This window comes from Mixophyes fleayi, chromosome 3, assembly GCF_038048845.1.
Source record: "Mixophyes fleayi isolate aMixFle1 chromosome 3, aMixFle1.hap1, whole genome shotgun sequence".
In the NCBI taxonomy this organism is placed as follows: domain Eukaryota; kingdom Metazoa; phylum Chordata; class Amphibia; order Anura; family Limnodynastidae; genus Mixophyes; species Mixophyes fleayi.
Window position 1 is genome coordinate 17,793,285 of NC_134404.1, and position 15,185 is coordinate 17,808,469.

Here is a 15,185-nt window from a genome sequence, read left to right on the forward strand (position 1 = left end):
TGACACTATGGTAGGTACACGCTGTATAATACACTGACACTATGGTAGGTACACGCTGTATAATACACTGACACTATGGTAGGTACACACTGTATAATACACGTACACGCTGTATAATACACTGACACTATGGTAGGTACACGCTGTATAATACACTGACACTATGGTAGGTACACACTGTATAATACACTGACACTATGGTAGGTACATACTGTATAATACACTGACACTATGGTAGGTACATACTGTGTAATACACTGACACTATGGTAGGTACATGCTGTATAATACACTGACACTATGGTAGGTACATACTGTATAATACACTGACACTATGGTAGGTACATACTGTATAATACACTGACACTATGGTAGGTACATGCTGTATAATACACTGACACTATGGTAGGTACATACTGTATAATACACTGACACTATGGTAGGTACACGCTGTATAATACACTGACACTATGGTAGGTACACGCTGTATAATACACTGACACTATGGTAGGTACATACTGTATAATACACTGACACTATGGTAGGTACACGCTGTATAATACACTGACACTATGGTAGGTACACGCTGTATAATACACTGACACTATGGTAGGTACACGCTGTATAATACACTGACACTATGGTAGGTACATGCTGTATAATACACTGACACTATGGTAGGTACACACTGTATAATACACTGACACTATGGTAGGTACATGCTGTATAATACACTGACACTATGGTAGGTACACACTGTATAATACACTGACACTATGGTAGGTACACACTGTATAATACACTGACACTATGGTAGGTACACACTGTATAATACACTGACACTATGGTAGGTACACGCTGTATAATACACTGACACTATGGTAGGTACACGCTGTATAATACACTGACACTATGGTAGGTACACGCTGTATAATACACTGACACTATGGTAGGTACACGCTGTATAATACACTGACACTATGGTAGGTACATGCTGTATAATACACTGACACTATGGTAGGTACATGCTGTATAATACACTGACACTATGGTAGGTACACGCTGTATAATACACTGACACTATAGTAGGTACATACTGTATAATACACTGACACTATGGTAGGTACACACTGTATAATACACTGACACTATGGTAGGTACATACTGTATAATACACTGACACTATGGTAGGTACATACTGTATAATACACTGACACTATAGTAGGTACATACTGTATAATACACTGACACTATGGTAGGTACACACTGTATAATACACTGACACTATGGTAGGTACACACTGTATAATACACTGACACTATGGTAGGTACATACTGTATAATACACTGACACTATGGTAGGTACATACTGTATAATACACTGACACTATAGTAGGTACATACTGTATAATACACTGACACTATGGTAGGTACACACTGTATAATACACTGACACTATGGTAGGTACATACTGTATAATACACTGACACTATGGTAGGTACATACTGTATAATACACTGACACTATAGTAGGTACATACTGTATAATACACTGACACTATGGTAGGTACATACTGTATAATACACTGACACTATGGTAGGTACACACTGTATAATACACTGACACTATGGTAGGTACATACTGTATAATACACTGACACTATGGTAGGTACATGCTGTATAATACAAATACACTGACACTATGGTAGGTACACACTGTATAATACACTGACACTATGGTAGGTACACACTGTATAATACACTGACACTATGGTAGGTACACGCTGTATAATACACTGACACTATGGTAGGTACATGCTGTATAATACACTGACACTATGGTAGGTACATGCTGTATAATACACTGACACTATGGTAGGTACATGCTGTATAATACACTGACACTATGGTAGGTACACACTGTATAATACACTGACACTATGGTAGGTACACACTGTATAATACACTGACACTATGGTAGGTACACGCTGTATAATACACTGACACTATAGTAGGTACATACTGTATAATACACTGACACTATGGTAGGTACACACTGTATAATACACTGACACTATGGTAGGTACATACTGTATAATACACTGACACTATGGTAGGTACATACTGTATAATACACTGACACTATGGTAGGTACATGCTGTATAATACAAATACACTGACACTATGGTAGGTACACACTGTATAATACACTGACACTATGGTAGGTACACACTGTATAATACACTGACACTATGGTAGGTACACGCTGTATAATACACTGACACTATGGTAGGTACATGCTGTATAATACACTGACACTATGGTAGGTACATGCTGTATAATACACTGACACTATGGTAGGTACACGCTGTATAATACACTGACACTATGGTAGGTACACGCTGTATAATACACTGACACTATGGTAGGTACATACTGTATAATACACTGACACTATGGTAGGTACACGCTGTATAATACACTGACACTATGGTAGGTACACACTGTATAATACACTGACACTATGGTAGGTACACGCTGTATAATACACTGACACTATGGTAGGTACATACTGTATAATACACTGACACTATGGTAGGTACACGCTGTATAATACACTGACACTATGGTAGGTACATACTGTATAATACACTGACACAATGGTAGGTACACGCTGTATAATACACTGACACTATGGTAGGTACATGCTGTATAATACACTGACACTATGGTAGGCACACGCTGTATAATACACTGACACTATGGTAGGTACACACTGTATAATACACTGACACTATGGTAGGTACACGCTGTATAATACACTGACACTATGGTAGGTACATACTGTGTAATACACTGACACTATGGTAGGTACATGCTGTATAATACACTGACACTATGGTAGGTACATGCTGTATAATACACTGACACTATGGTAGGTACACACTGTATAATACACTGACACTATGGTAGGTACATGCTGTATAATACACTGACACTATGGTAGGTACACGCTGTATAATACACTGACACTATGGTAGGTACACGCTGTATAATACACTGACACTATGGTAGGTACATACTGTATAATACACTGACACTATGGTAGGTACACGCTGTATAATACACTGACACTATGGTAGGTACATACTGTATAATACACTGACACTATGGTAGGTACACACTGTATAATACACTGACACTATGGTAGGTACACGCTGTATAATACACTGACACTATGGTAGGTACACGCTGTATAATACACTGACACTATGGTAGGTACACACTGTATAATACACTGACACTATGGTAGGTACATGCTGTATAATACACTGACACTATGGTAGGTACATACTGTGTAATACACTGACACTATGGTAGGTACATACTGTATAATACACTGACACTATGGTAGGTACACGCTGTATAATACACTGACACTATGGTAGGTACACGCTGTATAATACACTGACACTATGGTAGGTACATACTGTATAATACACTGACACTATGGTAGGTACATACTGTATAATACACTGACACTATGGTAGGTACACGCTGTATAATACACTGACACTATAGTAGGTACACACTGTATAATACACTGACACTATGGTAGGTACACGCTGTATAATACACTGACACTATGGTAGGTACATACTGTGTAATACACTGACACTATGGTAGGTACACGCTGTATAATACACTGACACTATGGTAGGTACATGCTGTATAATACACTGACACTATGGTAGGTACACGCTGTATAATACACTGACACTCTGGTAGGTACATACTGTATAATACACTGACACTATGGTAGGTACATACTGTATAATACACTGACACTATGGTAGGTACACGCTGTATAATACACTGACACTATGGTAGGTACATACTGTATAATACACTGACACTATGGTAGGTACATGCTGTATAATACACTGACACTGTGGTAGGTACATACTGTATAATACACTGACACTATGGTAGGTACATACTGTATAATACACTGACACTATGGTAGGTACATACTGTATAATACACTGACACTATGGTAGGTACACGCTGTATAATACACTGACACTATAGTAGGTACATACTGTATAATACACTGACACTATGGTAGGTACATGCTGTATAATACAAATACACTGACACTATGGTAGGTACATACTGTATAATACACTGACACTATGGTAGGTACATGCTGTATAATACACTGACACTATGGTAGGTACATGCTGTATAATACACTGACACTATGGTAGGTACATACTGTATAATACACTGACACTATGGTAGGTACACACTGTATAATACACTGACACTATGGTAGGTACACGCTGTATAATACACTGACACTATGGTAGGTACATACTGTATAATACACTGACACTATGGTAGGTACATGCTGTATAATACACTGACACTATGGTAGGTACATACTGTATAATACACTGACACTATGGTAGGTACATACTGTATAATACACTGACACTATGGTAGGTACATGCTGTATAATACACTGACACTATGGTAGGTACATACTGTATAATACACTGACACTGTGGTAGGTACATACTGTATAATACACTGACACTATGGTAGGTACATACTGTATAATACACTGACACTATGGTAGGTACATACTGTATAATACACTGACACTATGGTAGGTACACGCTGTATAATACACTGACACTATGGTAGGTACATACTGTATAATACACTGACACTATGGTAGGTACATACTGTATAATACACTGACACTATGGTAGGTACATACTGTATAATACACTGACACTATGGTAGGTACATGCTGTATAATACACTGACACTATGGTAGGTACATACTGTATAATACACTGACACTATGGTAGGTACATACTGTATAATACACTGACACTATGGTAGGTACATGCTGTATAATACACTGACACTATGGTAGGTACATACTGTATAATACACTGACACTATGGTAGGTACACACTGTATAATACACTGACACTATGGTAGGTACACGCTGTATAATACACTGACACTATGGTAGGTACATACTGTATAATACACTGACACTATGGTAGGTACATGCTGTATAATACACTGACACTATAGTAGGTACATACTGTATAATACACTGACACTGTGGTAGGTACACACTGTATAATACACTGACACTATGGTAGGTACATGCTGTATAATACACTGACACTATGGTAGGTACATGCTGTATAATACACTGACACTATGGTAGGTACATGCTGTATAATACACTGACACTATGGTAGGTACATACTGTATAATACACTGACACTATGGTAGGTACATACTGTATAATACACTGACACTATGGTAGGTACATGCTGTATAATACACTGACACTATGGTAGGTACATGCTGTATAATACACTGACACTATGGTAGGTACATACTGTATAATACACTGACACTATGGTAGGTACATGCTGTATAATACACTGACACTATGGTAGGTACATGCTGTATAATACACTGACACTATGGTAGGTACATACTGTATAATACACTGACACTATGGTAGGTACATACTGTATAATACACTGACACTATGGTAGGTACACGCTGTATAATACACTGACACTATGGTAGGTACATACTGTATAATACACTGACACTATGGTAGGTACATGCTGTATAATACACTGACACTATGGTAGGTACATACTGTATAATACACTGACACTATGGTAGGTACATACTGTATAATACACTGACACTATGGTAGGTACATACTGTATAATACACTGACACTATGGTAGGTACACGCTGTATAATACACTGACACTATGGTAGGTACATACTGTATAATACACTGACACTATGGTAGGTACATGCTGTATAATACACTGACACTATGGTAGGTACATACTGTATAATACACTGACACTATGGTAGGTACATACTGTATAATACACTGACACTATGGTAGGTACATGCTGTATAATACACTGACACTATGGTAGGTACATACTGTATAATACACTGACACTGTGGTAGGTACATACTGTATAATACACTGACACTATGGTAGGTACATACTGTATAATACACTGACACTATGGTAGGTACATACTGTATAATACACTGACACTATGGTAGGTACACGCTGTATAATACACTGACACTATGGTAGGTACATACTGTATAATACACTGACACTATGGTAGGTACATACTGTATAATACACTGACACTATGGTAGGTACATACTGTATAATACACTGACACTATGGTAGGTACATGCTGTATAATACACTGACACTATGGTAGGTACATACTGTATAATACACTGACACTATGGTAGGTACATACTGTATAATACACTGACACTATGGTAGGTACATGCTGTATAATACACTGACACTATGGTAGGTACATACTGTATAATACACTGACACTATGGTAGGTACACACTGTATAATACACTGACACTATGGTAGGTACACGCTGTATAATACACTGACACTATGGTAGGTACATACTGTATAATACACTGACACTATGGTAGGTACATGCTGTATAATACACTGACACTATAGTAGGTACATACTGTATAATACACTGACACTGTGGTAGGTACACACTGTATAATACACTGACACTATGGTAGGTACATGCTGTATAATACACTGACACTATGGTAGGTACATGCTGTATAATACACTGACACTATGGTAGGTACATGCTGTATAATACACTGACACTATGGTAGGTACATACTGTATAATACACTGACACTATGGTAGGTACATACTGTATAATACACTGACACTATGGTAGGTACATGCTGTATAATACACTGACACTATGGTAGGTACATGCTGTATAATACACTGACACTATGGTAGGTACATACTGTATAATACACTGACACTATGGTAGGTACATACTGTGTAATACACTGACACTATGGTAGGTACACGCTGTATAATACACTGACACTATGGTAGGTACACACTGTATAATACACTGACACTATAGTAGGTACACACTGTATAATACACTGACACTATGGTAGGTACACGCTGTATAATACACTGACACTATGGTAGGTACACGCTGTATAATACACTGACACTATGGTAGGTACATGCTGTATAATACACTGACACTATGGTAGGTACACGCTGTATAATACACTGACACTATGGTAGGTACATACTGTATAATACACTGACACTGTGGTAGGTACATACTGTATAATACACTGACACTATGGTAGGTACATGCTGTATAATACACTGACACTATGGTAGGTACACACTGTATAATACACTGACACTATGGTAGGTACACGCTGTATAATACACTGACACTATGGTAGGTATATGCTGTTTAATACACTGACACTATGGTAGGTACACACTGTATAATACACTGACACTATGGTAGGTACATACTGTATAATACACTGACACTATGGTAGGTACACACTGTATAATACACTGACACTATAGTAGGTACATACTGTATAATACACTGACACTATGGTAGGTACATACTGTGTAATACACTGACACTATGGTAGGTACACACTGTATAATACACTGACACTATAGTAGGTACATACTGTATAATACACTGACACTATGGTAGGTACATGCTGTATAATACACTGACACTATGGTAGGTACATGCTGTATAATACACTGACACTATGGTAGGTACACGCTGTATAATACACTGACACTATGGTAGGTACATGCTGTATAATACACTGACACTATGGTAGGTACACACTGTATAATACACTGACACTATGGTAGGTACACGCTGTATAATACACTGACACTATGGTAGGTATATGCTGTTTAATACACTGACACTATGGTAGGTACACGCTGTATAATACACTGACACTATAGTAGGTACATACTGTATAATACACTGACACTATGGTAGGTACACGCTGTATAATACACTGACACTGTGGTAGGTACATACTGTATAATACACTGACACTATGGTAGGTACATACTGTATAATACACTGACACTATGGTAGGTACATGCTGTATAATACACTGACACTATGGTAGGTACATACTGTATAATACACTGACACTATGGTAGGTACATACTGTATAATACACTGACACTATGGTAGGTACATGCTGTATAATACACTGACATTGCGTCATGTACATAAAACATACATAGTCCGTAGCCTTTAATAAGGAATCCACCTAAATATTTTAGTACATCTCCACTTCCCCAATCAGGTGTAACCACAAGACTTCTATGCCCGGGACAGTTTCAGTTCCTGATATAATCATTGCTGTCCCTGTTGGTAACAGACTGAAGATTTCTCCAGCTTTAACCAAACTAACGCTCAGTACCACTGTCCCCATATTTATCTGTGGGGACTGTGAACTTAAAGCCCTCTTGGTTGTCTGTTGCTCTGGCCATCTGAAGTCTATAGACACTGTCCAAGCGGGATCAGGATCATAAATTGATCCACAAACAGATGTATTTTCCCTATGATCAGCGACGATAAGAGAAGCTACTTTACGGGCCAAACTGTGCTCCTACATTCAAAGACTTATATCCATTCTCTTCCCACACTCCAAAGACATACTGGAAGGTTATTTGACAATAATAATATTTTTTATGTCCATTTGGGTTGCTGCTATGCAGAAGATTCAAATTGGAGTTGCACAGCATTAATCATTTACTAGTAACGTCATCGACCTGCAACTCAGCGCTCTTGTGCAACGTACATCTGACACCGCTGTGTTTTGAGTTCAACACATCTTGAGATACGTGGGGCAGCATGTTGGCTAAGTGGTTAGCACTTCTGCCTCACAGCGCTGGGGTCATGAGTTCAATTCCCAACCATGGCCTTATCTGTGTGGAGTTTGCATGTTCTCCCCGTGTCTGCGTGGGTTTCCTCCGGGTGCTCCGGTTTCCTCCCACACCAAAAACATACTAGTAGGTTAATTGGCTGCTATCAAAATTGACCCTAGTCTATGTCTGTATGTGTATGTAAGGGAATTTAGACTGTAAGCTCCAATGGGGCAGGGACTGATGTGAATGAGTTCTCTGTACAGCGCTGCGGAATCAGTGGCGCTATATAAATAGATGGTGATGATGATACATGTGACTCCACTTACACACGTACATAGATACGTGTGACTCCTCTTACACACGTACGTTCGCAATTTTTTGCAACAGAATATTTAAACATCCATTCAGGGTGTGAAACGAGTTAACCTGTCATTGACGTATGACGGTTTAAGCTTTAGCACTGAACACTGACCGTGAGTTCATTTCTTTAGGAGAAACAGGTGGAATCCCCCAAATCACTATTGTACAGTATGTGAAGACATCTCTTTGAAAATGTTGACTTTGTAATTATCGTGTTTGCTGTGATCACATTGCCCAAGCAATACATTGCTGTATAAATATTTGACTTGTATAAATCTAGTTATGAACTTCTGGTAACCTGAAGCTCTAACGGAAGACACCTTTGTTGTTGTAACATCCAAAAATGCTACTTTTAAGACTTTAAATTGAATTAATACAGGGATAAAGCAGCTTAAAGAGTCTCTATACTCGAATGGTCTAAATGTAGAAAAATAGATAAGTGAGCAATCCCTTCATATTCCTACAATAATACAATCAAAAAAATTATAATCAGAGAAACCAATTATGAAATATTCAAACAGAGTTGTATTGTTATGGCCACCAGTGGGGCATAAACTCATAGAACAGGTAGAAGAGGTCTTCACCTTTAGCAGCCGCCCTTCACATAGAGACTGGTTATGCTCACAGGTACTCGGATGCCCCCAGGTCTTATGCTCAGAGTAGTATGAGTTTATGCTAACACGGCAGTGCACAGGTACAGGAGGTAGCACACGGTGTAGCGGCAGGCCAGAGATCAGCGACTGGACAGAGCACCAGAGAATATGTCAGGTACAGGCAAAAAGGTCAGGGTCACAGGCAGTGGTTCAGAGTCCGGGTACAGGCAAAAGGTCATACACAGGTAATCAATCCAAGGTTTCAACACCAAACAAGAACAGGAGCAGTCAGCAGTACTGGAACAGACCGCTATAACTGGCAGTGAGGCTCAGACCTCACTGCCTTAAATAGTACTAAGAGCCAATCAGGACAGAGGAAGACAGGGCTGACAATCAGCCTCAGGAGGCTGCTAATTAATTACTAGCTAGAACTGGCATAGGTAATAACATAAACCAGGAAGCATGTATAAAAATATAAATGAACCAGTTTAAATCATATGAGAGCTCCCCCTGGAGTCGGAGGATGTCCCTGCACCCTCCTACATCTATGCCACAAGGATAATCCCAAAGAATAATAACAGAGCATAGAAACTAGAGCACGCGGCCGGCTGCTAGATCACGCCAGGATGCGGCGTACCGCCGCGGCTCGTGACAGTACCTCCCCCTTGAGGAGGGGTCAAGGCATCTGATACACTGATTTAGTGGGAAATTTCTTAAAGAATTCCTTTATGAGTCTCTCAGCATGGAGACGCTTCTGTGGTATCCAACATCGCTCTTCTGGGCCGTAACCCTTGCAATGGACTAAGAACTGGACCTGACCTTTCCTTGAGTCCAGAATTTTTTCAACGATAAACTCACAATCTCCATTCACAAGAAAAGGCCTAGGCCTATTTGAAGAAGGCCGATTGAACGTGCTAGGAGAGACAGCTTTTTTCCGAAGAGAGCGATGGAATGTGCAGGGTATAAAGAAGGTGGTAGTTTAAGCCTGAACGCCACTGGGTTTATCCTTTTCTCAATTGAAAATGGTCCAATGTATCGGGGCCCTAGTTTCCTGCAGGGTTGCCTCAATTTGATGTTCCATGTGGACAACCAGACTTGATCCCCCACTTTCAATGAACACGGACCACGATGACAATCAGCGAAGCTTTTGGATCTGAGGGAGGCTTGACATAGTGCGGAATGTACCTTCTTCCAGATGGACTTCAACCAGGATATAATAGTAGGTGTCCCAGAATCACCAACGGTAACAGCAGAAGAAAAAGAGTTAGCTTTCGGGTGAAACCCGAGATTGCAGAAGAACGGGGAGGTACGTGTTGCAGAATGGCAAGAATTGTTATAAGAAAACTCTGCCCAGGGTAAGAGAGAGGACCAGTTATCTTGGAACTTGGAAACATAAATGCGCAGGAACTGTTCCAGGGATTGATTGGTTCTTTCCGTCTGACCATTTGACTGAGGGTGGTAAACTGAGGACAAACTGATCTTGATTCTGAGGGAATTGCAGAAAGACCTCCAAAACCATGCAATGAACTGGGACCCTCGGTCCGAGACAATGTCCTCTGGGAGGCCGTGGAGACAGAAGATATGAGTGATGAACAAGGTGACCAAACTTCTGGCATTCGGCAACTTGGGTAAGGGAACAAAGCGTGCCATCTTGCTGAATCGATCAACGACTACCCAAATGATGTTATGACCTGAGGACAATGGTAGGTCGACTATAAAGTCCATAGAAATATGGGTCCAAGGCCTGCTTGGAGTTGACAAGGGTAGCAGTTGACCAGGAGAACGTATTCTGGAGGATTTGTTCCTGGCACACTCTGGGCAGGTCCAGACGTATTTTTCTGCATCAGAAGACAAGGTGGGCCACCAAAGCCAGCAGGAAAGTATTTCTATGGTCCTCTGGATACCGGGATGACCTGCTGAGTGGTTGTCGTGGCATTCAATGAGGACAGACTTTCTCAGATGTACTGGGACAAACAATTTATTAGCGGGTGTCTGAGCTGGAGCAATTTTCTGGAAGTGGCGGAATGTGGCCCCAAGATCCTGAGTTAGACCGACATGAATGGAGGTAGAGGGAATTATAGGTTGCGGGTCAGGAGGCTGAGGATGGCATGCCATAAAACTCAGAGACAGCGAATCAGCCTTGGTATTCTTTGATCCTGGACGGTAAGTGACGAGGAAGTTGAACCAGGTGAAAAACAAAGCCCAGCGGGTCTGTCGAGAATTTAGAGTTTTGGCGGTCTGGATATACTGAAGGTTTTTGTGGTCAGTGAAGATGGTTATAACGTGACTTGCTCCTTCTAACCAATGCTGCCATTCTTCGAGGGACCACTTGATGGCCAATAACTCTCGATTCCCAACATCGTAGTTAATTTCGGCAGATGAGAATTTCCTGGACAGATATGCACACGGGTGCAATTTCTCGCTTTGAGGATCCCTTTGAGAGAGAATGGTGCCTCCTCCTACATTTGAGGAGTCTACTTCTACAATGAACGGAAGCTCAGGGTCTGAGAGCCTGAGAACGGGTGCAGATCTGAAGGCGGCATTAAAGGCAGAAAAGCTCGCTAACGCCTTTGAAGACCAATTAGCTGGGTCTGCGCCCTTCCAGTGAGAGCAGTTATAGGCGCCACCAGCGAAGAAATCAAGCGTATAAACCTCCGATAGTAGTTGGCAAAGCCAAGGAACCTTTGGATTGCCTTGAGGTTAGTAGGAAGAACCCAGTCTTGGATTGCTTGGACTTTACTGGGGTCCATGGAGAAACCAGACGAAGAAATTATGTATCCTAAAAAGCCACCCTGGTGACTTCGAACTCGCACTTCTCCAATTTCGCGTAGAGGTGGTGTTGACGTAACTTCTCCAGAACTTCCCGAACCTGTTGGCGTTGCTGGGACAAGCACTGAGAGTAAATTAAAATATCATCCAAGTAAACCACCACGGTCTTACCCAAGAATTCTCGCAAGACGTCATTGATTAGATCTTAGAAGACTGCCGGGGCGTTACACAATCCGAATGGCATCACCAAATATTCATAATGCCCAGAGAGGGTATTAAAGGTCGTCTTCCATTCGTCTCCCTGTCTGATGCGGATGAGATTATAAGCACCCAGTAGGTCAATCTTAGAGAAGATGGTGGCAGACTTCAACTGGTCAAACAAAACAGAAATCAAGGGCAGCAGTTAAGTGTTTTTGACTGTGATTTTATTCAGGCCATGGTAGTCGATGCAGGGTCTCAGACTGCCATCTTTTTTGGCCACAAAGAAACATCCAGCACCTAATGGGGATTTGGAGGGACAGATAAATACTTTCTTTAGATTCTCCTCCACGTACTGTTCCATAGCTTGAGTTTCTGGGGCACACAATGAATACAGACGCCCTTTGGGCAATTTTGAACCTGGCACAAGATCGATAGCGCAGTCATAGTCACGATGAGGTGGGAGAGAGTCAGTCTTCTGTTTACAGAACACGTCACTGAAGTCCTGGTGAGGTGCAGGCAACAATTATGGACTAGGCTGCAGAGTTCTGAGAGGCAGGGTCAAACAAGAAGTAGAGCACTTTGAACTCCAATGGATGATCTCCCCTCTTTTCTAATCAATAAGGGGATTATGACTTTGCAGCCACGGATACCCCAGAATCAAAGGAGCGGAGGGACAGGTGATCAGGAAGACTGTGAGCTTTTCAGTATGGAGAGCGCCTACGAATAAGTGAACCAATGGAGTCTTAGCGAGTATTCGCCCCCCAACCAGGGGATTACCATCCAAGCTGCAGGTGGTAATGCTCGAATCCAGTTTGACTTCAGGAATTCCAAGAGTTTGAGCCAAGAGAATGTCCAGAAAGTTACCTGCTGCACCGCTATCAAGGAAGGCCGACAAGTCAGTGGAACGATGTCTGAAGGCTAGGCGTGCAGGGACGAACAGAGAGTTTTCTGAAGAAATTACTTGGAGACCCAAGCGCACCTCTTCACCAGCGCTTAGGTCTAGGCGTTTCCCGACTTGCTAGGACAGGAACGAACTAGGTGGCCCCGATTGGCCACAATACAAACAGAGACCTAGAGAGCGTAGTCTGGAACGTTCCTCTGAAGGCAGACGGTAAGCACCCAACTGCATGGGTTTAGGGGAATCCAGAAGAGTAGGACCAGACTTGGGTGGTGAGCAAGGAGGTATAGATGATTCCTGTTCAGTTTTCCTCTCTCTGATTCGACGATCAATCTTGATGACAAGCTGCATCAAGTCTTCAAGTGAGGGAGGTACAGGATACTGAACTAGGGAGTCTTTAATTTGCTCAGTGAGGCCCAAGCGGAACTGACTCCGCAGTGCCGGATCATTCCAGGCACTATCAGTTGACCATCGCCAGAATTCTGCACAATACTCCTCAGCAGAATGACGTCCTTGCCTTAATGCCCGGAGATGGAACTCAGCTGAGGCCACTCTGTCTGGGTCCTCGTATAGCAGACTCAAGGCCTGGAAGAAGGCATCCACGGGTTGTAAGGATGGACTCGGTGGAAGGGAAAAGGCCCAGGACTGGGGATCACCCTGGAGTAGAGATATTACAATCCCGACTCTTTGCTGTTCAGAGCCAGAGGAGCGTGGTCTCAGGCGAAAGTATAACCTGCAACTCTCCTTAAAGGAAGGCGGACCTGCTTCCCGAGAATCGATCAGGCAAATTCAACTTCGGCTCCGGAGAGACGCCAGAGGAGGCTTGTTGAGGCTGCAGGTTTCTGGAAGCCTCTTCTTGAGCTGACAAGCGATGAGATATGCCCTGTACAACTTGAGAAATAGCCTGGATCTGATTAGCCAGGACCTGGGCTAGAGAAAGAATTACCTCCAATCTTCACTGGCCGGTTATAATGTTATGGCCACTAGTGCGACATAAACTCATAGAACAGGTAGAAGAGGTCTTTACCTTTAGCAGCCGCCTTTCCCGTAGAGACTGGTTATGCTCACGGGTACTCGGATGCCCCCAGGTCTTATGCTCAGAGTAGTATAAGTTTATGCTAACACGGCAGCGCACAGGTACAGGAGGTAGCACACGGTGTAGTGGCAGGCCAGAGATCAGCGACTGGACAGAGCACCAGAGAAGATGTCAGGTACAGGCAAAAAGGTCAGGTTCACAGGCAGTGGTTCAGAGTCTGGGTACAAGCAAAGGTCGGGGTCACAGGCAGTGGTTCAGAGTCCAGGTACAGGCAAAAGGTCATACACAGGTAATCAATCCAAGGTTTCAACACCAAACAGGAGCAGGCAGCAGTATTGGAACAGAACACAATAACCGACAGTAAGGCTCAGACCTCACTGCCTTAAATAGTACTAAGAGCCAATCAGGACAGAGGAGGCCAGGGCTGACAATCAGCCTCTGGAGGCTGCTAATTAATTACTAGCTAGAACTGGCATAGATAATAACATAAATTAAATTATATGA